We start from the raw sequence: 25,001 nt of genomic DNA on the forward strand, positions 1-25,001 counted from the left end.
AAAAAGCGCAGGCTGGGAAAGGGGTCTGCAAGAGTGAGGAACAGAGCCTTGAATGGATGATCTGTAAGTGTAAAACTACAGGTCTCTCTTCGTTAGCTGACTCTTTGTGGACAACTGTTGGTCAATTTGGGAATTTCCAGCTGTAGTCTATTTCAGTTTGGCTTGACTGCAGGTAGGGATGTCTTGTGACATTTTTGCAACATCTTCTGAGAGCACAGAGTCCATGACGCCTCCCCCATCCTGCTATGGCTGCCTGGTTCTGCTTTACCTTGAGCATCTCAGCCACGAAGAGTCCATTTTGTCTATAGGTTGGAGTGTAATTTGAAAAATCAAATATAGTAACTTGAGAATTAAGTCTTAACTGAGACTTCAGTGAATAAAATTAAAGAAAGCAATGGTAAAGGGTGGCACATTTTCATGTCTCACAAATCATTCTCCATTGCTTTTAGAATGTGGCTATGCCTCAATTTAGAAGTTTTATTTAAAAATCTTCATTGGATTCACAATACATAAGAGGCATAATCACAGTTGTCCCGCCCTTTGAATTGCAAATGAGGCCACGTTTTCATGCATATAATAATCTGGATCCTTTTTTCAGCTTGTATGAGGGAAATTTCCTAAGTATCAGAAGAGGATGAGAGATCCACAGGATGAGAGAGAGGACAAACAAGGAGAAGCTCTGGGAACAGAGGATGGATTCTACAGCTGTGCCTGAGGCCATCCCTGAAGAACGTTTTGTTGTGTGACACCAAAGTGATTTAATGGGTGAGAAGAAGACCTGAAAAAAGACAAGCTTTCAGCATACTCAGAGAAAAATACTCAGCCACTTCCAGTGTTTGATGCTTGCACTACAAAACAATAAATAAAAAATGCAAACAGAGAAGTGGGCTACATGGTCTGCTCCCCTCCTTCCTTCAACACTCACTCCAAAGACAGAGCTATGTTTAAACCTGGTTATCTAGGTCTTAATAGGAACTCTCCAGGCTTTGATTCCGTGGGCTCATAGCTAGGCAGCTGGCATGAGACTACAGAGAAAAACGCAAGAGACCTTGGTACAAGGACAGGCTCTGGCACTAAAATATGATGTCAGACAGTGCAGTTCACCCTTTGGAGGATAAGGGATAGTGTGGAAATAACATGGGACTCAATATTTGTGTAGTTAATTCTGAATCTAGAAAATTACCACCTCTAGAAAATTACTAAGATTCTTACAGTCTCTCTTCCTTTACCTGTAAGAAAGAGAAGGAACTTTTATCTGAGGAATGTGAAAAGGGGCATTGTGTGTGATAGCAGTGAGGTCTCATTCCCCATTTGAGCAAAGGAAGCACCTTTTGAAGCCACTTGCTGGGTGGGGTCTGGAATACTTGATGATAAGTAGCCATAAATTAACCTAACAATACCATACGCTGGAAACCATAACTCATACCCCATAGCTCTATAATGTATAGCCAATCACTGATCAATGTTATTTCAGTAAACCATTGAAAATTCTCCTGACAACTTTGTGTCAGCACATCCCTTGTTCCCTTTCACTTCTAAAAACCTGCTTATAACAAAGGCTGAATGAAGCCATTTCCTAGTATTTTCCAGGCTTCAGTCTCTTGGCCTAAAATAATTTTTATATTAATTTTGCCTCAGTATCCTTATTTAGACTGACGCCTGTAAAGAACAGATTTTATATGAGAAATGAATGAAATAATGCATGCAAATTCCTGAATTAAAGAAATGTTGAATCTTAGTTTCTTTCTTAACTGTACATGAAGCAAACATTCTTAAATTTTCAGAAATTTCACAGTCATTTCTTCCCTCCTTCCATCACCTGTTAATGACTGTCCTGCCTATTAATAAGGTAATGCCTATGGAAGGTCTCAAGTTTAACAGGAATTTAATGGAGAAGAGCTAAACCTGCAGCCCATCTCCTTTAATCATGGTGAATGAGGCTCATTCCCTCCATGGCCTTTCAGATGTTGATATAATTCCAACAGACGCTCCCTGATTTTCTTGCTGGTGAGGCTGGCCCCCCAAGGGCACTTTGAAGATGAATGAGTTATGGGGACACTCCCAGGCTCACGCTCCAGTATCTCCCATCCTAGTGTAGGCTGCCTGTAATTACCTGGTTGCACGCTGATTGGCTTCGAAGTTCAAATATACCTTATATTTCTCTGCCCTAATGGGAAATTTATGTAACTGCCCTCTCTCCCCCAGATTTTATGTGCCTTCTCTGTGTTTCTCCAGTCACATCTGTTGTGGCTTGTAACTTATCTATTCAGTGCCCTTTTAAACATAATTATGCATAATGGCTGAGACTAAATATAAAATAAATATATATTTAGTGGTTCTTTAAATGCACAGTTAAACTGCCCTCATTAAGTCATATTACTCAGGGTCAGATTCTATTCTATGATAGAGGCAAGGGAACAATTTAAGCAAGGGAATTACCGGGAATTCTTATCTAAAGACAGAAAAGCCATTGGGCTGCACCTGTGCTTGGAATGAGAGCTGCATCCTGCTCTACGCCCATAACCCTTTCTTGGCCAGGTAATCAGGAACCTACTGAACAATTTTCCAGAAACAGGAGTGCCAAAGGTGTCAGTTAAAAATGATTTTAGGCTAAGCATGGTGGCTCATGCCTATAATTCCAGAACTTTGGGAGGCCGAAGCAGGGTGGATCACGAGGTCAGGAGTTCGAAACTAGCCTGACCAACATGGTGAACTCCCATCTCTACTAAAAATACAAAATTTAGCCAGGTGTGGTGGCAGGCACCTATAATCCCAGCTACTCAGGGAGCTGAGGCAGGAGAATTGCTTTAACCTGGGAGGTGGCGGCTGCAGCGAGCTGGGATTATGCCGCTACACTCCAGCCTGGGTGACAGAGCAAGACTCTGTCTTTAAAGAGTAAATAAGTAAACAAGACTTTAATGGATGCACTCTGCCACAGGCTCTCTATACACCCTTTGGAAATTTTACCAAGAATGTCACGACTTCTCACTGCTCCTCCTCTCACACCCCCATCAAAAACCACCATGATCTCTTCTATGGATTGCTAAGTCTTTTTTCCTAGCTTTTGGGATACCCCCATGCTCTAACCAACTACTCGCAGCCTAGCATTTGCATAAAACCTCAATCACACCGTGACACGCTTCTGCTCTGAACCCTCCCGTGATTTCCCATCTTCAAGGAATAAAACCCTGAGTCTTGCAAATTGCCAATGTTACTGGCCTTCTGGCAGCTCCTCAACACACAGGGCCTGCTCCCACATGCCCAGGAATCTATTCATTCACTCCCTCATCTGCTTCATGACTTCTCCCAGAATCACCTTCTCGCCAAGGCCTTTTCTATCAGCCTTACTTGGTATTAAACATCCCAGTCACAGCATTATTTTTCCAACATTTTTCTTTATTATGTTTCTCAGAGATTTTAACACAACATAATGTATCTCTCTCTCTCTCTCTCTCTCTCTCTCTCACACACACACACACACATGCACACACAAATATATGTATGCGTGTGTATGTGTGTGTGCGTGTACATATATATATGTGTGTGTGTGTGTGTGTGTGTGTGTGTGTGTGTGTGTGTGTGTATAAAACTTTTCCATTTACTCCATTCAAAAGAAAGCCCATCAGGACAGAAGTATTTGTTCATTGTGTTAGTGCTCCATCCTGAGCACATTGCCTGGAACGGAAAAGATACTCATTACATATTTGTTGAAAGAAAATATCATGGGTCATGTTCAAATTTTTAGAAAGATTTTCTGCAAACACTTTTTCAAAATATATCTTATATGAAAGTTGAAGGTATAAAACAGGTAAACAATAGTTCTTCTGGTTAAAGTGTGTTTAGCATCATAAAATTAGCTAACACACGTAATTTACACCAGGCTTTGTTCCAAAATCATTACATATATTTAAACAATTTATCTCCACAACAACCTAGTGATACAGTTACTGTTATTTTCCCAACTGCACACATGTGGAAACTGATGCACAGAGAGATTTGGACCCTTACCCAATGTTTTCCAGTTATTATGATGAGAGGCCTGGCTTTTGTCTGCTTATCACCTTTCTTTGCTGGTCTTTCAAGTCTTTGGCCTCACAGGGTTATATTTGGAGCACTAGCAGAACTCTGGGGTTCCCAGGAACCCAGCTTAACAGCCACACATCTGTAAACTGGAGGTGAAGGTAGTGATTGAAGCCTACAAGTGCCCACATGATCTGGGAAGGTGAGTCTTCTCACACTTGAACATCCATGGATTTGTGGATATTCTTTCTTTTTTGGAAAGTCTGTCTCATTCTCCTCTGCCTAGCAAACCATTAGTCATTTTCATCACAGTTTATTATAAAACCCTGTAGAGTTAATTAGTCCCTTAATAAATTATATATATTTATTAATGCAGTTTTTACATTGATTTACCATTACTCCTTTATACATTTTAATTCGCCTGCAAGACCATGACCCTCTTGAGAGTAAAGACTATCTTTGTTGCCTCTTCATTGTAGAACTAGGCATCATGTCAAAATCCTAGGAGACTTTTAGCTAATGCTTGTTGATATGTAACAAAAGGATTTGTCAAAAGTCACAAACCCGGAAAAAGGAAAATCTGAAATTAGAACCTACTCTATTCTATTAGGGGACAGCGACAATTTCATAAAATTGTCTTGCTTCGCTCCACATCTTTCATTTTAGATACTCAACAAAGAAGTTGCAACTCATCTGTTCTATCTGAGTCTTATTTTTGAATATCTATACCTCCAATTAAATGATAATAACTTTCAGGTTTTTGTGAAGATTAGGGAATGATATTGTCAGGGTATTTGGAAGGTGCTGAGCTGCAATATATAAGTAGTTGTCATTATTATTGATGATAACATGTCCTCAACACTTACTAAAAGATGCTGAGAGATATTCAGAATTACACAGAGGCCCGGCCATCGACAAGGTTTAAAATTAGAGGAGGAGGCAATACCATTCAGGACATAGGCATGGGCAAAGACTTCATTACTAAAACCATAAAAGCAATGGCAACAAAAGCCAAAATTGACAAATGGGATCTAATTAAATAAAAGAGCTTCTCCAAAGCAGAAGAAATTATCATCAGAGTGAACAGGCAACCTAAAGAATGGGAGAAAATTTTTGCAAACTATCCATCTGACAAAAAGGCTAATATCCAGAATCTACAAAGGACTTAATCAAATTTACAAGAAAAAAACAAACAATCCCATCAAAAAGTGGGTGAAGGATATGAACAGACACTTCTCAAAAGAAGACATCTATGTGGCCAACAAACATATTTTTAAAAAGCTCATCATCACTGGTCATTAGAGAAATGGCAATCAAAACCACAGCGAGATACTGTCTCACTCCAGTTAGAATGGTGATCATTAAAAAGTCAGAAAACAACAGTTGCTGGAGAGGATGTAGAGAAATAGGGATGCTTTTACACTGTTGGTGGGAGTGTAAATCAGTTCAATCATTGTGGAAGACAGTGTGGCAATGCCTTAAGGATCTAGAACCAGCAATACCATTTGACCCGGCAATCTCATTCCTGGGTATATACCCAAGGGATTATAAATCATTCTACTATAAAGACACATGCACACATATGTTTATTGCAGCATTATTCACAATAGCAAAGACTTGGAACAATCCCAAATGCTCACCAACCATAGACTGGATAAAGAAAATGTGGCACATACACACCATGGAGTACTATGCAGTCACAAAAAAGGATGAGTTCATGTCCTTTGCAGGGACATGGGTGAAGCTGGAAACTATCATTCTTAGCAAACTAACACAGGAACAGAAAACCAAACACTGCATTTTCCTCACTCATAAGTGGGAGTTGGACAATGAGAACACATGGACACAGGGAGGAGAGCATCATACACCAGGGCCTGTCGGGGGGTGGGAGGCTAGTGGAGTGATAGCATTAGAAGAAATACCTAATGTAGATGATGGGTTGATGGATGCAGCAAACCACCATGGCACGTGAGTACCTATGTAATAAACCTGCACATTCTGCACATGTATCCTGGAACTTAAAGTATAATTAAAAAAAATTAAAAATAGAGAATAACAAGCATTGACAAGGATGTTTAAAAATTAGGATCCCTATACATTATTGGTTAGAATGTCAAGGGTTCTGCCACTGTGGAAAATAGTTTGTCAGTTCCTAAAAAAATTATAAACACTGAACTACCATATAAGCAATGGTCGCTCCTTTGTATATATCCAAAGAATTGGAAACAGGTACTCAAATGAAGTAACAGGTACGTAAATGAAGTTATAAACAGGCAGGTTCATAAAGGACATATTCACAATAGCCAAACGGTGGAAAAAACACAAATAATAAAAATAAAAAAAATAGAGGAGGAGATGGTTTTCTTCCACCCTCAGAAATAAAATTTAATCTCCTTCTCGTGTTACCCAAGGCATTCAGCAACCTTGTCCCAAGCCAGCTCTCTGGCCTCAGCTCCTGCCTGGCCCCTTGTCCTCAGAGTTTACACTTCAGCCTCGCTTCCCTGCATGAGGCTGGGTCTGCTCCCCTCAGACTAGTGCTGCTTTCTCTGCACCACGCTTCTTGCTTCTGTGTACAGTTCTCAGTGTAATTAGGCATATAATGAATACTTACGTTGGGCAAGATAGTGCTATTTTCTAAAAGGAATAATGAACATATGAAATAAGTTGTTGAACAAAAAGAATCTACTGGGGCATGCGAAATTAAAATGTTGCCAGAAGGTCAAAATTAATTTTGGAAACATTGGTGGAACAGAGAGTTTTACAAAGAGAAAATTGAGAAAATAAAAACTGCATGAGTTCAATGAATAAAAAGGGCAAAACATCTATCCAGAGGTCTTTTGCCTTTGCTGGAATTCATTAACTTTTATTTTGGCTTCAACTCTTTGAAAAAGTCCTGCCTAGAGGAATTCCTTAATTTGAACTTAATGTGGCCTGTGGAGGCAAAGTGAGGTTTGGGGGGCCTTCAATGCTGAGCAGATGCTGGTAAGAGTCCAAGACCACCCAGGGGCGTCTAGAATCGATGAACTGCTGGGGGCAGAGCAAGGAGGAAGGGCTTTTTGACTGCCCGCAAGCCAGAATCAATCTTTCTAGCAAAGACAGATGCTCTTAAAGAACAGAGCACTCAGACAGCTTAATACTTCTCTTGTCTGCCTTTGTCTCCTGGCAATTGACATCTCACCATTACAACTGCTTCTCAACTGCAGAATCAAGATTCAGTTTTCAGTTTTCCCCATGTTATTTTGACCTCTCCCCACTACCATTTAATAGTATCTGAAGTGATGGGTATGTTAGCTTGAGTCAAACTTCCCGCTTTGTGTATATATGTATTGGCATCATATGTATAAGTACACATACTATTTGCATATGTCTAAGTACACATAATATATTTATGAGGTATAAATATATATAATTATAATTTATCAATAGCCACTTTTTAAAAAATTAAATTAAAAACATTTTTACATTAAAGAATAAAATTTCAATATTTTTCCATATACAAACACATGATCTTTAAATTAAATTTATCCAGAAAAGGGAAACAGAAGCAAAATCCCCACAACCCACCACAGAAGCACACTATTTTGTAGTACACTACATTTTGTTTATTATTTTATTATATATGCACAGTTCAGTGACCTATATACAAACTCTTGTTTATTCTCTTTATTTTTTTATTTGAATAAATTATCCTAACCTATGCTATAACAGGATTATATAGTGTGACATAGTGGTTAGAAGTAGCCTTTCTGAAACCAGGTTGCTTAACTGAACAGTGGCTCCACTATCTCCCAGCAATATCACCCTGGGCAAGCAGAGATAATGTAAGTAAGTGTTGATAGTAAGTGCTTGATAAACTCTCTCACAGTGATAATCAGTGTTATTGTGATTATTTACAAAATATACTGGCATAAGCTTTCTTACATTTGAGGATCCTGAGACAAGGAAAAGTCACGTTCCTGTTAAAGCCTTATACCCCACAAAATAATCGTTACTAGAATTTGAATGGCCCCGTGTTTCCCCACATGATTTAGATGGTGCTGGTATACCTCAACATTCTGTGCCTGCCAACCCCATGGCTTCCTACTGAAAACAACTGCAATTTCTAACCTAGGTCTTTCTATGGCCTTTAGAACATGCATATTCTGCACCAGATGGGCCATAGATGCTCTAAGGTTAATACTCTTGAAAGCAGCCTTCAACCAATGGCAGAGTTGGAGGACAAATAAATCCCTCAGCTTCCTGGTCCTTTGAATGAAAAAACTGTGAAGCATACAGTTTGTGTAGTCTGCAAGAAGACTCCAGGAGGAATGAGTCCCAGTTGCCAGTTGAGCAGTTTCTGATAAGTTTAGGCATATGTCCACCATATGTCCCAGAAATACTAGTCCCAGTTATTTACTCAAGAGAAAAGAAAACTTAGGTCCACATGAATGTTTATAGCAGTTGTGTTCATAATCACCAAGAACTGGAAACAACCTAACTGTCCTTCAATTGATGAATGGCAAGTGCTGTAGCAGTGCATTCATACTGTGAATGAATAGTAGTCTCCAGGTCTTAGGGACCTATCCTTAGGGATCTGAACTCTAACTTTTCTTATCATTGTAGGGTGGCGGTTGCTACTTTTTTCCCTTTACCATTATCTCTTGGTGAAAATCCACTAAGGGAATATTGCTCAACAATTTAAACATACAAAAAGGAACCATGATTAATGCAACAACATGGTTCAATATTAAATGCATTTTGTTAAGTGAAAAGCCAGACTCAAAAGGCTACTGTAAAATTCCATTGATATGTCTTTCTGGAAAAGGCAAGGCTAGAGGGACAAAGAACAGACCGGTGGACTCCAGGGATGGGGGGACTGACTACCAAGAGCAAGAATTAGGGGCATTTTGAGAACTGATGAAAATATACTGTATCTTGGTTGTGGTCATGTGACTGTGTGTATGAAACTGTATGCTAAAAGCTTTTATTTTACCCTGTGTGAGTTATACCTCAATAAGCATGACATATTTTGGGGGGAAAAAAGATAGCTTTTTTTCTTTAACCATTTTTTAGTAGTATCTTTCCCACACCTTGCCTCTCTTACTGTGCTTGTTACAATCACATCTCAAATAACTTGTGCAAATCCTTGTCTCAGGATCTACTTCTAAGGACACTCAATCTAAGATATATATATTGAGAGTGAATGTAATTTTTCCTATTTTATTTATTTTTCCTTAAATTATTGAGGTACAGGTGGTGTTTGGTTACATGAGTAAGTTCTTTAGTGGTAATTTGTGAGATTTTGGTGCACCCATCACCCAAGCAGTATACACTGCACCATATTTGTGTTCTTTTATCTATGGCCCCACTCCTGCTCTTCTCCCCAAGTTCCCAAGTCCATAGTATCATTCTTATGCCTTTGAATACTCATAGCCTAGCTCCCACATATCAGTGAGAACATATAACGTTTGCTTTTCTATTCCTGAGTTACTTCACTTAGAATAATAGTCTCCAATCTCATCCAGGTCAAGAATTAAAAAGGGAATGCTAATTCATTCCTTTTTATGGCTGAGTACTGTTCCATCATATGTATATATACCATAGTCTTTATCCACTCATTGATTGATGGGCATTTGGGTTTGTTTCACAATTTTGCAATTGTGAATTGTGCATGCATGTGCAAGTATCTTTTTCACATAATGACTTCTTTTCCTCTGGATAGATACCCAGTACTGGGATTGCTGGATCAAAGGGCAGTCCTAATTCTTTAAGAAGTCTCCACACTGGTTTCCTTAGTGTCTGTACTAGTTTACATTCCCACCAGCAGTGTAGAACCATTCCCTGATCACCACATCTATGCCAACATCTACTGTTTTTTTTATTTTTTAAATATGGCCATTCTTGCAGGAGTAAGGTAGTATCGCATTGTGGTTTTCATTTTCATTTCCCTGATCATTGGTGATGTTGAACATTTTTTCATATGTTTGTTGGTCATTTGTATATCATCTTTTGAGAATTGTCTATTCATGTCCTTAGCCCATTTTTTGATGGGATTGTTTTTTTCTTACTGATTTGTTTGAGTTCATTGTGGATTCTGGATATTAGTCCTTTGGCAGCTGTATAGATTGTGAAGATTTTCTCCCACTCTGTGGGTTGCCTGTTTAGGGACTGTTCGTTTTGCTGTGCAAAATCTCTTTAGTGAAATTAGGTCCCAGTTATTTATTTTTGTTTTTATTGCATTTGCTTTTGGGTTCTTGGTCATGGTATCCTTGCCTAAGCCAATGTCTAAAGGGTTTAGTTTTTATAATTTTTATAGTTTCACATCTTAGGTTTAAGTCCTTAATCCATCTTGTGTTGTTTTTGTATAAGGTGAGAGACGAGGATGCGCTTTCATTTTCCTACATGTGGCTTGCTAATTATCCCAGCACCATTTGTTGAAAAGGGTGTCCTTTACCCACTTAATGTTTTTATTGCTTTGTTGAAATTCATTTGGCTGTAAGTATATGGATTTATTTATGGGTTCTCTATTCTGTTCCATTGGTGTATATGCCTGTTTTTATGCCAATACCATGTTGTCTTGCTGAATGTGGCCTTATAGTATAGTTTAAAACCAGATAGTGTGATGTCTCCAGATTCGTATTTTTGCCTAGTCTTGCTTTGGCTATGCAGGCTTTTTTTTTTCATTCTATGTGAATTTTAGAATTGTTTTCTTTCTAATTCTGTGAAGAATGATGGTGGTATTTTGATGGGAATTGCATTTAATTTGTAGATTGCTTTTGGCAGTATGGTCATTTTCAAAATATTGATTCTACTCATCTGTGAGCATGGGATATGTTTCTATTTGTTTGTGTTATCTATTATTTCTTTCAGTAGTGTTGTTTGTTTTCCTTGTAGAGGTCTTTAGACTCCTTGGTTAGGTATATTCTTAAGTATGTTATTCTTACTTTTCGCAGCTTTTAAAAATGGGATTGAGTTCTTGATTTGATTCTCTGCTTGGTTGCTGTTGGTGTATAGAAGAGCTACTAATTTCTGTACATTAATTTCATATCCAGAAACTTTGCTGAATTACTTTATCAGTTCTAGGAGTTTTCTGAAGGAGTCTTTAGGGTTTTCAAGGTAAAGGATCATATCATCAGCAAACAGTGACAGTTTGAACTCCTTTTTACCAATTTTGATGCCCTTTCTTTATCTTGTTTGATTGCTCTGGCTAGGACTTACAGTACTATATTGAAGAGGAGTTGTGATAGTGGCCATCCTTGTCTTATTCCGGTTCTCACAGGAAAGGCTTTCAACTTTTCCACATTCAGTATTATGTTGGCTGTGGGTTTGTCATAGATGGCTTTTATTACACTAAAGTATGACCTTGTATGCCAATTTTGCTGAGAGTTTTAATATTAAAGTTATGTTAAATTTTGTTGAATGCCTTTTCTTCATCTATTGAGATGATCATGTGATTTTTGTTTTTAATTCTGTTTATGTGGTGCATTACATTTACTGAGTTGCATATGTTAAACCATCCTTGTATCCCTGGTATAGAACCCACTTGATCATGGTAAATTATCTTTTTGATATGTGGTTGGATTTCATTAGCTAGTAGTTTGTTAAGGATTTTAGCATCGATTTTCATCAAGGATATTGGTCTGTGTTTTTTTTTTTTTCCTTTGTATTTTGATTATGTCTTTTCCTCGTTTTGGTATTAAGGCGATGCTGGCTTTATAGAATGAACTGGGGAGGATTTCTTCTTTCTCTGTCTTGTAGAGTAGTGTCAAAATGATTAGTACCAATTCTTCTTTGAATGTCTGGTAGAATTATGCTGTGAACCTGTCTCATCCTGAACTTTTTTTGTTGATATTTTTAAAATTATAATTTCAATCTTGCTGATTGTTATTGGTCTGTTCAGGGTATCTAATTCTTCCAGATTTAAGCTACGAAAATTGTGTTTTTCCAGAAATTTATCCATCTCTTCTAGGTTTTCTAGTTTATGTGCATAAAGGTGTTCATAGTACTCTTGAATGATACTCTGTATTTCAGTGGTGTTAGTTGTAATGTCTCCTGTTTCATTTCTTAGTGAGGTTATTTGGATTTTCTGCCCCCTTTTCTTGGTTAATCTTGCTAATGGTCTATTAATTTTATTTATCTTTTCAAAGAACCAAGTTTTTGTTTCATTTATCTTCTATCTTGTGTGCATGTGTGTGTGTGTGTGTGTGTGTGTGTGTGTGTGTGTGTGTGTGAATTTTCTGCTCTGATCTTGGTTATTTTATTTATTCTGCTGGTTTGGGTTTGGTTTGTTATCATTTCTCTAATTCTTTGAGATGTGACCTTAGATTGTGTGCTTGTCCTTTTTCACTTTTTGATGTAAGCATTTAGGACTACAAACTTTCCTCTTAACACTACCTTTTCTGTATCCCAGAGGTTTTGATAGGTTGTGTCATTATTGTCATTCAGTTTGAATATTTTCTCAGTTTTCATCTTGATTTCATTTTTGACCCAATGCTCATTCAGGAGCAGGTTATTTAATTTCGATGTATTTGCATGGTTTTGAAGGTTCCTTTTAGAGTTGATTTCCAGTTTTATTCCACTGTGGTCTGAGAGAATGCTTGATATAATTTCAATTTTTTTACATATATCGAGGCTTGTTTTATGGCCTATCATATGGTGTATCTTGGAGAATGTTCCATATGCTGTTGAATAAAATGTGTATTCTACAGTTGTTGGATGAAATATTCTATAGATGTCTGTTAAGTCCATTTGTTCCAAAGCATAGTTTAAGTTCATTGTTTCCTTTCTGACTTTCTGTCCTGAGTAACTGTCTAGTGCTGTTAGTGGAGTATTGAAGTCCCCCACTACTGGTGTCTATCTTGCTATCTCATTTTTTAGGTCTATTAGTAATTGTTTTATAAATTTGGGAGCTCCAATATTAGGCGCATATATGTTTAGAATTGTGAGATGGACAAGGCCTTTTACCATTATATAATATCCCTCTTTGTCTTTTTTAACTGCTGTTGCTCTAAAGTTTGTTTTGTCTGATATAAGAATAGCTATCTCTGCTCATTTTTGGTGTCCATTTGCATGAAATGCCTTGTTCCATCTCTTTACTTAAGTTTATGTGAGTCCTTATGTGTTAGGTGAGTCTTTTGAAGGCAGCAGATATTTGGTTGGTAAGTTTTTATCCACCCTGCAATTCTGTATCTTTTAAAAAGTGTAACATTTATGCCATTTACATTCAATGTTAGTATTGAAATGTGAGGTACCATTGCATTTATCATGCTCTTTGTTGCCTGTGTACTTTTGTTGTTGTTTTTGCCTTTTAACTAGTATTTTTGTAATAGATCCTGTGCAATTTATTCTTTAAAAGTGTTCTGTTTTGATGTGTTTCCAGAATCTGTTTCAAGATTTAGAGCTCCTTTTAGTAATTCTTGTAGTGGTGGCTTGGTAATGGTGAATTCTCTCGGCATTTGTTTTTCAGAAAAAGATTGTATCTTTCCTTCTTATATGATGTATAGTTTTACTGGATACAAAATTCTTGGCTGAAAATTGTTTTGTCTGAGGAGGCTGAAGATAGGGTCCCAATCCCTTCTCACTTGTAGGGTTTCTGCTGAGAGATCTGCTATTAATCTGATTGGTTTTCCTTTATAGGTTACGGGGTTCTCCTGCCTCATGGTTAAGATTCTTTCCTTAGTCTTAACTTTGGATAACCTGATGACAATGTGCCCAGGTGATTATCTTTTTGCAATGAATTGCCCAGGCCTTCTTTGTGCTACTTGTAGTAGAATGTCTAAGTATCTAGCAAGGCCAGGGAAGTTCTCCTCGATTATTAACCCAAATATTTTTTCCAAGCTTTTAGAATTCCCTTCTTCCTCATAAACAACAACTATTCTTAGGTTTGGTCATTTAATATAATCCTAGACTTCTTGAAGGCTTTGTTCATATTTTCTTATTATTTTTTTCTTTGTCTTTGTTGGGTTGAGTTAATTTGAAGACCTTGTCTTTGGGCTCTGAATTTCTTTCTTCTGCTTACTCAATTCTATTGCTTGAGGTTTTCCAGAGCATTTCACATTTCTAAAAGTTATGTCCAAAGTTTCCTGAACTTTTGATGGTTTTTTCTTTAAGCAGTCTATTTCCTTGACTATTTCTCTCTTCACTTCTCTATCATTTTTTGGATTTTCTTGCTTTGGGCTCTTTACTTTTCTCTGGTGCCTCCCCAGCTTAATAACCTCCTACTTTCTTTTTCAGGTTAATTGGGAATTTCTTCTTGGTTTGGATCCATTGCTGGTGAATTAGGGTGATTTTGGGGTGGTGTTAAAGGGCTATGTTTTCTCGTATTACCAGAGTTGGCTTTCTGGTTACTTCTCATTTGGGTCAGCTCTATGAGAGGGAAGGTCTAGGGCTGAAGGCTGTTGTTCAGTTTCTTTTTTCCTCTCTCTCTTTTTTTTTTTCAGATGGAGTTTCGCTCTTGTTGCCCAGGCTGGAGTGCAACTCCACCTTCCAGGTTCAGGCAATTCTGCCTCAGCCTTTCAAGTAGCTGGGATTACAGTCTATGTCACCATACCTGGCTAATTTTGTATTTTTAGTAGAAACAGAGCTTCTCCATGTTGTTCAGACTGCTCTCAAACTCCCGTCCTCAGGTAATCCACCCACCGAAGCCTCCCTAAGTGCTAGGATTATAGGCATGAGCCACCATGCCCAGCCGTTCAGATTTTTTTGTTCCATGGGGTGTTCACTTGATGTAGTAGTCTCTCCCCTTTTTATGGATGTGGCTTCCTGTGAGCTAAATTGCAGTGATTGTTGTCTCTTTTCTGAGTCTAGCCACCCAGTGAGTCTACCCAGCTCTGGGTTGGCACTGGGGTTGTCTGCACAGAGTCCTGTGATGTGAACCATCTATTGGTCTCTCAGTCATGGATACCAGCACCTATTCCAGTGGAGGTGGGGGAGAGTGCAATGGACTCTGTGAGGGTTCTTAGCTTTAATGATCTATTTTTGTGCTGGTTGGCCTCCTGCCAGGTGCCACTTTCCAGAGAGCATCAGCTCTAGTAGTATGTATAGGGACCAGCAGAACGGGGATCCTAGAACTCTCAAGATTATATGCCCTTTGTTTTCCATTACTGGGGTGGATAGAGAAGGACTATCAGGTGAGGGCAGAGCTAGGCATGTCTGAGCTCAGACTCTCCTTGCGTGGGTCTTGCTATGACTGCTGTGGAAGATGGGGTGAGATGCCCAAGTTAATGGAGTTGTGTTCATAGGAAGATTATGGCTGTCTCTGCTGAGTCATGCAGTTTGTCTGGGAAGTAGGGGAAAGCCAGCAGTCACAGGCCTCACCCAGCTCCCATGCAAACCAAAAAGCCAGTCTCACTCCCATCGTGCCCTCCTTAGCAGCCCTGAGTCTGCTTCCAGGTAACGGGCAAGATGGACTTGAAAACTTGCCTCAGGCCACCCACCTCCCAGATGCAGAAAAAAAGGACTTCGTTCTTTCCCTGGCTGTGGAGTCTGCACAACAGATTTGTGCCCTCTTTCAAGTTCTGCCCAGGAGGCTTCTCACCCTGTTCAACTTGTTACAAAGTTCACCTAGAGATTCCCTTTTTCCTGTGTAGTTTTGTCCCCTGCTCCTCTGACAGCTCTACTGACGGATCCCTGTGGTGCCAGTCAGGAATGTCCTGTTTGGGCACCCAGCGAGCTTTCTGGGCCTTTCTGCTGCTTCTTCTACACTTATATTTTGCTCAGCTCTCTAAATGGACTCAGGTCAGAAACTTCTTCCACAAACAGACCTTCAGTTTCTCCAGTGGGGTTGTGTGGCCCAGAGTGACGAGGGTCTCCCTTTCCCACTTCTGGCCTTGGGGCACTTACAGTATTTGTGGTGTCCATTGGATCCTGCAGGAACAGTTCGCTCCTTTCGGAGGATCTGGGAGTTCTCTTGGGATTGCTGGTTTGTTCTTGCAGACAACCTGGAGCTAAAATTCACAGTGCAGGCCTCTGCACACTGCTCTGTACAGAGTTGCAATCTAGTTCTGCCTCTCGTCTACCATGATCAACAGGGCATTTTTGTTAATTACTGGGTGGACCCCTTCTTCATTGTCTGGAAATATTCTTCTCATCTCTTTGTCTTCCACCGTCAGTGGCTTCCAGTCTCACTCAGAGTAAAAGCCCAGGCCCCTCTTACTTTATTATACTCTTTTGAAACATGAATTATAATGACCACATTGTATTCAATGAGGATAATACTACAACTTAATTTATTAATTGTTCGAGGTTGAACATAATATTGTTTCCAAATCTCAGTGTTAAAAATGTTGACAGAATGTATGAGTATCTTTCTGTAAAAAGGTTCTGCAAATTCAGTATGATTTCAAAAGTTAGATTCTTAAATAAGGAATTACTGGTTAAAAAATATAAGCTCCTAAATTTGCCTTAAATACATATTGTCAAATGATTTCCAATAGATATTCACTATTTACTATTACTCTTGGCAAAGTATAATTCTCCAGTTCTTCCTGTCGTTTTCCCATAGTTCTCGTTTTACTTAACCTGTGATTATTTTAAAGAGTAAATTCGTTTCCCTCTACCAATTTTAATTTGGGAGGCAGAATAGCATGATGATTAAGAGCCTTAACCTGGCAGCCAGTGAGTACATTATAGTGCTGCCTATTACTTTAGCTTGTCATTTATTTAGTTTAACACAAGACCCTTCTAGAAAAGGATTATTGGAAAGTTGCCAGTCATATCTTCTCAGAAATTATCAGTCCCTTTCCTGTGCCCCCACAACAGAATGTCTATCCTTCTAGGGATCATTTATAACACACAGCCTACTGGATAGATAGGATAAAAATTGTGCCTATTTACATATAGCAGGCTGCTTCCATAATAAATGCCTAGAACAGAGTAAGAATTGAACATATTAATATATTTAAGATCATGAGAATATTCAGAATAGTAATGGTCAGGAATAAAGATAATCATAGTGGTATTTCTAAAAACAAAGAATTTGTTGATCACCTACTAGCTACCAAACATTTTACAGAAAAGTTATTCAGTAACACTAAGTCTTATAAGTTAAAAACTGTCAGCTCAATTTATGGGTGTAGAGGATTGAATTGTGGTCCCCCAAAATACATGTTTATTTGCAACCTGTGACCTTATTTGGAAATAGGGTCTTTGCAAATTTAGTTAAATATCTTGAAATGAAATTACTATAGACTTAAAGTGGCCCCTGAATCCAATGAATGGAGTTCTTATAAGAAGAAGAGTAGACACATAGACACAGCAAAGAAGAACATGTAAAAATGGAGGCAGAGACTGGAGTGAGGCTGTCACAGCTGAGGAAGGTCAGGAGCCACCCAAAGCTGAAAGGAGCAAGAAAAGATTCTCCCCTGGAGCCTTCGGAGGGAGTGGGACTCTGATGCCACCTTGATTTTGAACTTCTAGCCTCAAAAATCATAAGACGATGCATTTCTTTTATTTTAAGCCACCAAGTTTGTGGCAAATTTTTATGGCAAGCCCAGAAAACAAATACAACTGCTAAGAAAACTGATGCTCTGAGGACCTTAATTCACTTTTCTGAGCTTGAGTTTTTATGCTGGTGTGTGTGGCAGTTTGTTTTCCTAGATTGCTAGTACAAATACATCTTGGGCAAACCTGCCCAGGCTTTTGGAGACGGACAGCCAACAGTTTTTCAGCACATGCAGAGAATGGGTTCACCATAAAGCACCTGATGACTAATGCAGCATAAATGTATTCTAAATTATTTGATTTGGAGATGTTTCCTTAATTTTAGTGACAGTTCATGTTTTATGTTCCTTTCATAGGGCACTGCTATGAAAAACAATACAATTGGTTGGCCTTGGAACTGTTATTTTCATGGTCTAATAAAAGTACCACTGCATTCACCAGACAGCCAGTCATCTCCCCCTGTGGATCCCACTGTATAAGAGAAGCACATGCTCTGGTTACATTAACACCTCTGACCTCTCCCCCTCAGATATGTCCAATAAGCAGGACCTGATTTCCACAGCCTCGCTCACAAAATGATGGGATATTTCTTTTACTATGTTTGAGAAAGATATTGCTAAACATGTATAGGATTAATAATGTAAAGACATTTGAAATTTCTTTAGAGTGATGTCTTCCATTTCAAGTAATTGAAATGAAATAACCCCTGGTTATTTTTCCCCCTGGATTGTGGCTATAGCAGGGAGATGGGAAAGAAATTTAAGGTGTGACCCAGCCCTTTGCCATCAGGAAGGAAAGATTTGGATTTGTACAATTTGAGTTTGCAAATGTCACTTTCTACGGAATTGTCATGAAATATTTGACGGATGGTCTGTTTATTGCACTTTTTTTCTGAACACGAATCCTATAGTTTCAATTTTCCAGAATTGTCCAGATGTTACTAATTTAGGTTTTCTATTATTTCATATATTTCTCTTTCCTTTCAATAGACTGTGAAGTGGTCAGAAAGGTAAGTCAATGAGTTGTTCCAGGCATGACTCAGCTATAAAAAAAAATCGCAATCAGAGGACATTTGGAGATGAAAAAAAAGAGAAGCAAACTTCAATACAATGAGAAATATACTAGTACATGTGTGATACTCAAGTAATATAATTATCTTAAGGCGAATTTACTACCTCCTTGTTACTTGACAGGTGAGAACAATTTGTTTAGAACATAAAGTCTGCTAGTAACTATGAGATGTTGGAAGTGTCACTTGCCTCTCAAAAGCCTCCATTATCAGGTTCAAAAAATTAAGAAGAGTAAATACTCCTTGGAGTTCTTGTTGTTGTTGTTTGAGATGGATTCTTACTCTGTCACCAAGACTGTAGTGCAGTGGCTCGATCTCCACTCACTGCAACCTCCGCCACCCAGGTTCAAGTGATTCTCCTGCCTCAGCCTCCCATGTAGCTAGAACAACAGGCATGTACCACCATGCCCAGCTAATTTTTTATTTTTAGCAGAGACAGAATTTCACCATGTTGGCCAGACTGGCCTTGAACTCCTGACCTCAGGTGATGCACCCGCCTCAGCCTCCCAAAATGCTGGAATTACAGGCGTGAGCCACTTTGCCCTTTGCCCAGCCTGTCATGTGTTTTAACTGTAATTGAGCATTAATTACCAGCAAACATTAGTTATTAGGTATTTTTTTATCAATCATATTCTGTGAGCTAGGCACTGTGCTAGGTTCTGTGCTAGAATCACTTACTATGAGACAGCCTGAGTAGAATTTCCTCTACTGGACCTACCTTCAACAAAAACAACAAAAATTGCCCTTATTGTCAACAAAGATCTGGAACTTCACCTGGAAGCCTCACTTTTCTGTGCCAGGAAGTCTCATGGACTTTTCCCACAGGCCCTTCAGGTTTACCAACGTGAATCTCAATTTTCATGTTCTTCACAATTTATACTCATCAAGTTAGGGCCCTGGTACCTACACTTTATGTAGCTATAGAAGAGAGCAGTGGTGTTGGTCTTATCTTACTATGGACAAATTGCTGTAGCCTCATATTCATCTGCAAATGTGGACATTTGAAACAATAAAGAAGCAATGAACTAAATTCTAAGCCTGGCAAAGCGAGTGTTACTATCCTGACCAAAACGATTTTTTACATGGAGTCCCCAAAACAATGATGGTGACAAATTCACTGTGGATTTTTTAGCTTCATCATAACTTCATTGCAAAAGTAAACACTGCTGAAATGTGCTCTCTTTTTAAAGCACCTTCTTCTCCTGTCTTTATTAATAACCAGATATCTACCTGTTTCCTCTGACCTCACCAGCTCTTCTTAGCTAGAATCTTCTTTGCAGAATGTTTACAAAGCATTCCTCAGAATTCAGTCTTGCTTTACTTCTTGTCCCTCTTTTCCCCATATAAACTACCGAGGTGATCAAAAACATTTCAGTAAATATAATTTACAAATGTAAGTCGCTCATCATTGTATCATCGTGAAACATGAATGAATATACGTATTGCTTCTATGAGATGTTTCCTCTTGGACATCTCGGAGACATTTCAAAATTTACATGATGATTTTGTACAAAATTATTTTTAAGAATTTATGAAAATTTTCAAACATACAAAAAACTAGACTGAAGAGCTCATCATTTAGCTTCTATAATTATCTAGAGAAATGAAATCTCTTCCAATTACACACCTCTATCTCTGCTTTTCACCACCACAGTGGAACACCTAATAAGTAGCCTTATTTCTTAATAAAAGGAAGCATTACATATTCTCAACTATTTTTTGTCTTCAGTCTTCCATTTTAAATTATTAATTACTTTGGTCATAACTCCCGAACATTCAAACTTTCCTGCATCAGGTCTTGGCTTATGTTCATTTGCCCTTCCTTGAATACTCTTCCCTCCGCTCTTGAGTAGGCCCTCTTTATCATCAAACTGTTAATATTTTCTGTTTTTGAAAAGATCCACATTACCTAAAGTGTCTGTTCCTACGTTCCACAGAGACCTGGAGCCACACCCAGGAACCTCACTTCCCTGTGCCATAAGGATTCCCACGAGCTTTTCTCACGGCCCTCCAGTCTTCTCCAGGCGAACTTTGGTCATTATCTATATTTATTGATGGTTTCTTTCCTATAAATATCTTCTATAAGTAAAGATTATATGTGATCACTTTTAAAAATCCTTTTTAATGTTAGACTATATAAGCGTCACGAAGAATCAGTGTCTCATTTACTATTGCGGCTCTAAAGCCTTGCATAGATTTGACCTGTACATTCACTACATAAAGGAGCAAATGCAGTGAGGCAATAAGACTGTTGAAATTAGTTTGGTAGGATATGGATAACAGGAAGATCAAACCTCTTTGGAGACAATTTCTCTGAATTTAAAGCGAATAAATAAAGCAGTAGTCAAATGAGAATGAGGGAAAAAGAGAGTGGGTTGTTTCGTGTGTGTGTTTTAAATTATATTTATTATTTATCTATTTTTCTCCTGGATACCACATTGGATTTCTTCATTTTAAATATTGAAGGTAACAGAGCATATCTTTGTGCTATTAAAAATCATCCAACAGAAATATGCATGCATTAGGTTGAGGAGTAAGGGGATAACCCAACAGAGCAGGAAGGTGTGAGACACAAGCCCTGGATGGAGAAACCGATCTTTGACAGGGAATGAACAATTCCTATTTTGTAGTAGGGATTAAGAAAGGAAGGTTGAGGAGCAGTGAGACTTACCAGTTGGTAATAGGAAGATGAGGAGGATGGTATGTATTGATTTCTATTCTCCCAACATCATTTGAACAATGTTATACTTGACAGTAGAAGCAGAAGGAGGAGTACAGCAGTTTTGTGAAGACCGTCATTATACAATATTTATTTTGAGAATGATAAGTGATTTTTCTAGAAAAACACGGAAGATGCCCTGATGATATTGAGTGCCAGTGAGGCTTATATTACACTTTTCTAGGAAGCTACTCAGGATGGCTGTGTGATCATCCTCAGCAGCACAGCACCCCGCTGAGGAATTCATCCCGGATTGTCACTGCAGTGGACATTATGTTGTCGTCAGAAATATCTTTAACAATTGCTATAAATGAAGTTTGTAAGTGTCTCAGTGTAGTAAGTCATGAGTAGGTAGCTGTTATTACACCCATTTTACTGATGTAGAAACTAATGCTTAGAGGTGTGAAGTGACTTACTGAAACTCATACAGCTTGGAATTAGGATAGTTAAGATTTGTAGCAGTACACTGGCTTTGCCCTCATTATTTTAACAACTACATATAAAAGTCAGAAACACAAAGTTTAGAACTCAAAGGAAAAAACAGCCAGAAGAGCCAACCGAGATAGCAATGTTCTAACCAAGAAGGGAGATATGTGTCCCAAATGCATGCAGAGAGACTGAAGGGCACTTAGTGGGTTCCTTCCTGCTCCAACCTACTCCCAATGCTCAGAGCCCAGAGAGTCCCTCACAACGTAATAGCTTTTGGTTTGTTCATTTGTTTTTCCCTGCAAATGGAAAAAGTACTGCTTATGCCTGAGTTGGGGGTTCATTTTCCCCAGTGGCCTCAAGCAAATTTGGCATCTGCCCCTCCTGGCCCAGTTACTCCAACAACTTTCTTTCCTTGTCAATCTGCCTCTTTCGTTTTCTCTTTAATTAAATGAAGAATAAATCAAGGTTTTTTACTTTTATGCAATCAATTTTTTAAAAAAAGAACTACATGCTCTCAGAAATTGGAGCCAAGTGCACAAGCTGGGAGTGGTGACATGTTTACATCATACCAGAAATGATAAAGGGCTGTTTTCCAAATACATCTCTCAAAGTACATTCTTGAGAGTGTATTATTTACTAAAACCATGGCTGCAGCTCATTTTTTTTTAATAGGCCTGATTTCAGCACCGACTATAATAGGAAAAATAAATCATTTTCCTATTTAGAGATATAAAGACAATTTTATCAAACGACATTTCACCTTTATATATGAATAGTAAAAGCTGTGTTAAATGATAATTTTGAGCTATTAACAATACATGTTGAATTGATTTTATTTTAATTGATAGGCGAATATTGGCCTTGAGTCTACCACAGCCTAGCGGTAGGTCCTTATGCAGTTTGCTAAAACATCCTCTAAAATTGCAGATGATCACTTATGTATTATCTAGATTTACAACATTTAACATACTCCGTTCAAACTCAGAATGAAATACTCCTAAATGTGGCATAACACAAAGAATCTTAGATGACTTTTGCTTGTGGATTTCAATCCCATCTCTGCTGGGTAGTTGTGAAGCCATGGGACATTAATTTTGTCCAATCTGATGCTCAGCTTCTTGCTCTGTAACACTAATTTGCATGTTTTATTTATTTATTTAGAGACAGAGTCTCACTCTGTCTCCCAGGCTGGAGTGCAGTGGCGCCATCTTGGCTCACTGCAACCTCTGTCTACTGGGTTCAAGAGATTCTCCTACCTCAGCCTCCTCAGTAGCTGGCTAACTTTTGTATTTTTAGTAGAAACAAAGTTTCACTGTTGGCTAGGCTGGTCTCGAACTACTGACCTTGTGATCCACCTGTCTAGGTCTCCCAAAGTGCTGGGATTACAGGTCTGAGCCACCATGCCTAGGCTGCATAGTTGTTTTAATGAATAAATAAGATGATACATATAAAATAATACACATAAAATACATATAAAATAAATAAGATGATACATATAAAACACCAAGAGAATAGGATATAGCGAAGACACCTGGTTGTTATTAAATGTTCGTTTCTTTCATTTCATAGCTTTTTATAGTCCTGTGTTTGGGTTGATTTAAAAAATTGGTTTTATCAAACATCGCATGTTCTCACTCACAGGCGGGCGTTGAACAATGAGAACACATGGACATAGGGAGGGGAGCGTCACACACTGCCGTCTGTCGGGAGGGACTAGGAGAGAGTCAGTGGGGGGTAGGGAGTTGGGGAGGGACAACATGGGGAGAAATGCCAGATATAGGTGATGGGGATGGACGCAGCAAACCACATTGCCGTGTATGTACCTATGCAACAATCCTGCATGTTCTTCACATGTACCCCAGAACCTAAAATGCAATTAAAAAATATATATATATATATATATATATATATGTTTTGCAAATATTTAGTACTTTGAAATACTAATATAAGCGTAAAGTTTGTAAGTGAAGAATGTGATAATTTATAAAGTGTCATAGGAGATCTTGTCCACCAGAGACGTCTTTGGCTTGAGCTGTATGCTGCATCTGAATAAAGTAACACAGCTGCAGTAATTTCCTTAAGTTCATGTAAGCATTAAGCATGTCAAGTTTGTGCAGAAAATGCCTTTTTCAAGCTGACAAAATGGAGGCACAAAACATTAAATTGAACTTGACCGAGTAGGTTGTGCTACAGCATTGCGAAAAGGGCATGCTTGATGAGCAATGACTTGCCGATGATTTATAAATAAATCTTTGACTTTACAAAGACTGGAATAAGCATTCCTAAAATTGTAGAATTCCAAATTTGGAATGAGAGTAGTGTGACGCATGATGGTCGGATGAGTGGTTCAGAGTAAGCCCTCTCCAGGTGCCACGGAGTAGCCTTCACTGGTAGGATCCAAAAGGGACTGCCCCTTACTGGGATGCTGTCAGAAGGCTGCTTGGAATTTCATTCAAATTAGTGAACTGATGCGTGCTAACTTGCAGAGCAGAAAGAAAAGCAAATTGGGAACTGGAGGGCTTCCCCAATATCTCCCTTACACGGCATGTACACGTGGTTAGGCTTACCCTACCAGTCACAGAGAAGCCAGAAGAATTGTTATCTTTAGGTTCAATTGCCCAAACTAGGCAGGTGTGAGTATTTATTCCTCACATCTTTCTACACAATCTTTATACCCATTCATGCTCTTACCTATTCATAACTATTTGTTACCCTTCCCATTTTCTCTCGATTGTTGTGTGTGTGCTTATATATATATATATATATATATGTATATATATAATATATTGTGTATATATGTTATATATAATAACATAGATAAATAAGCAGTTATATATGATATATAGATGTGAAATAAATGAAGATAATGTGCATGGGTTGTATGGTGTTCCCACATCTTGAAAATTCATATGTTGAAGTTCTAATTCCAAATACCATATAAAGTGACTTTATTTGACAACAGGGTTTTGCAATGGAATTTGTTAAAATAAGGTCATCCTGGAGTACAGTGGTCCCTACCCTAATATGATTGGTGCCCTGAGAAGAAGAGGAAATTTGAACATAAGCATGCACAAAGGGAGAATACCTCAAAACCATGAAAGCAGAGATTGGGGTGATATGTCCACAAGCCAAGGAATATTAAAGGTTGTCAGGAAAACACCAGAAGAAGCTAGGAGAGAGGCCTGGAACAGATCCTACCCAAGATCCTTCACAGAGAGCATGGCCCTGATGACATCTTGAGCTCAGACTCCCAGCTCCCAGAACTGTGAAACAGTACGTTCCTCTTGTTTAATCCACCCAGACTGTGGTACTTTGTTACAACAGCTCTAGCAAAGGGATACACAC

Source organism: Cebus imitator, unplaced genomic scaffold (assembly GCF_001604975.1).
Source record: "Cebus imitator isolate Cc_AM_T3 unplaced genomic scaffold, Cebus_imitator-1.0 Scaffold167, whole genome shotgun sequence".
Lineage (NCBI taxonomy): Eukaryota > Metazoa > Chordata > Mammalia > Primates > Cebidae > Cebus > Cebus imitator.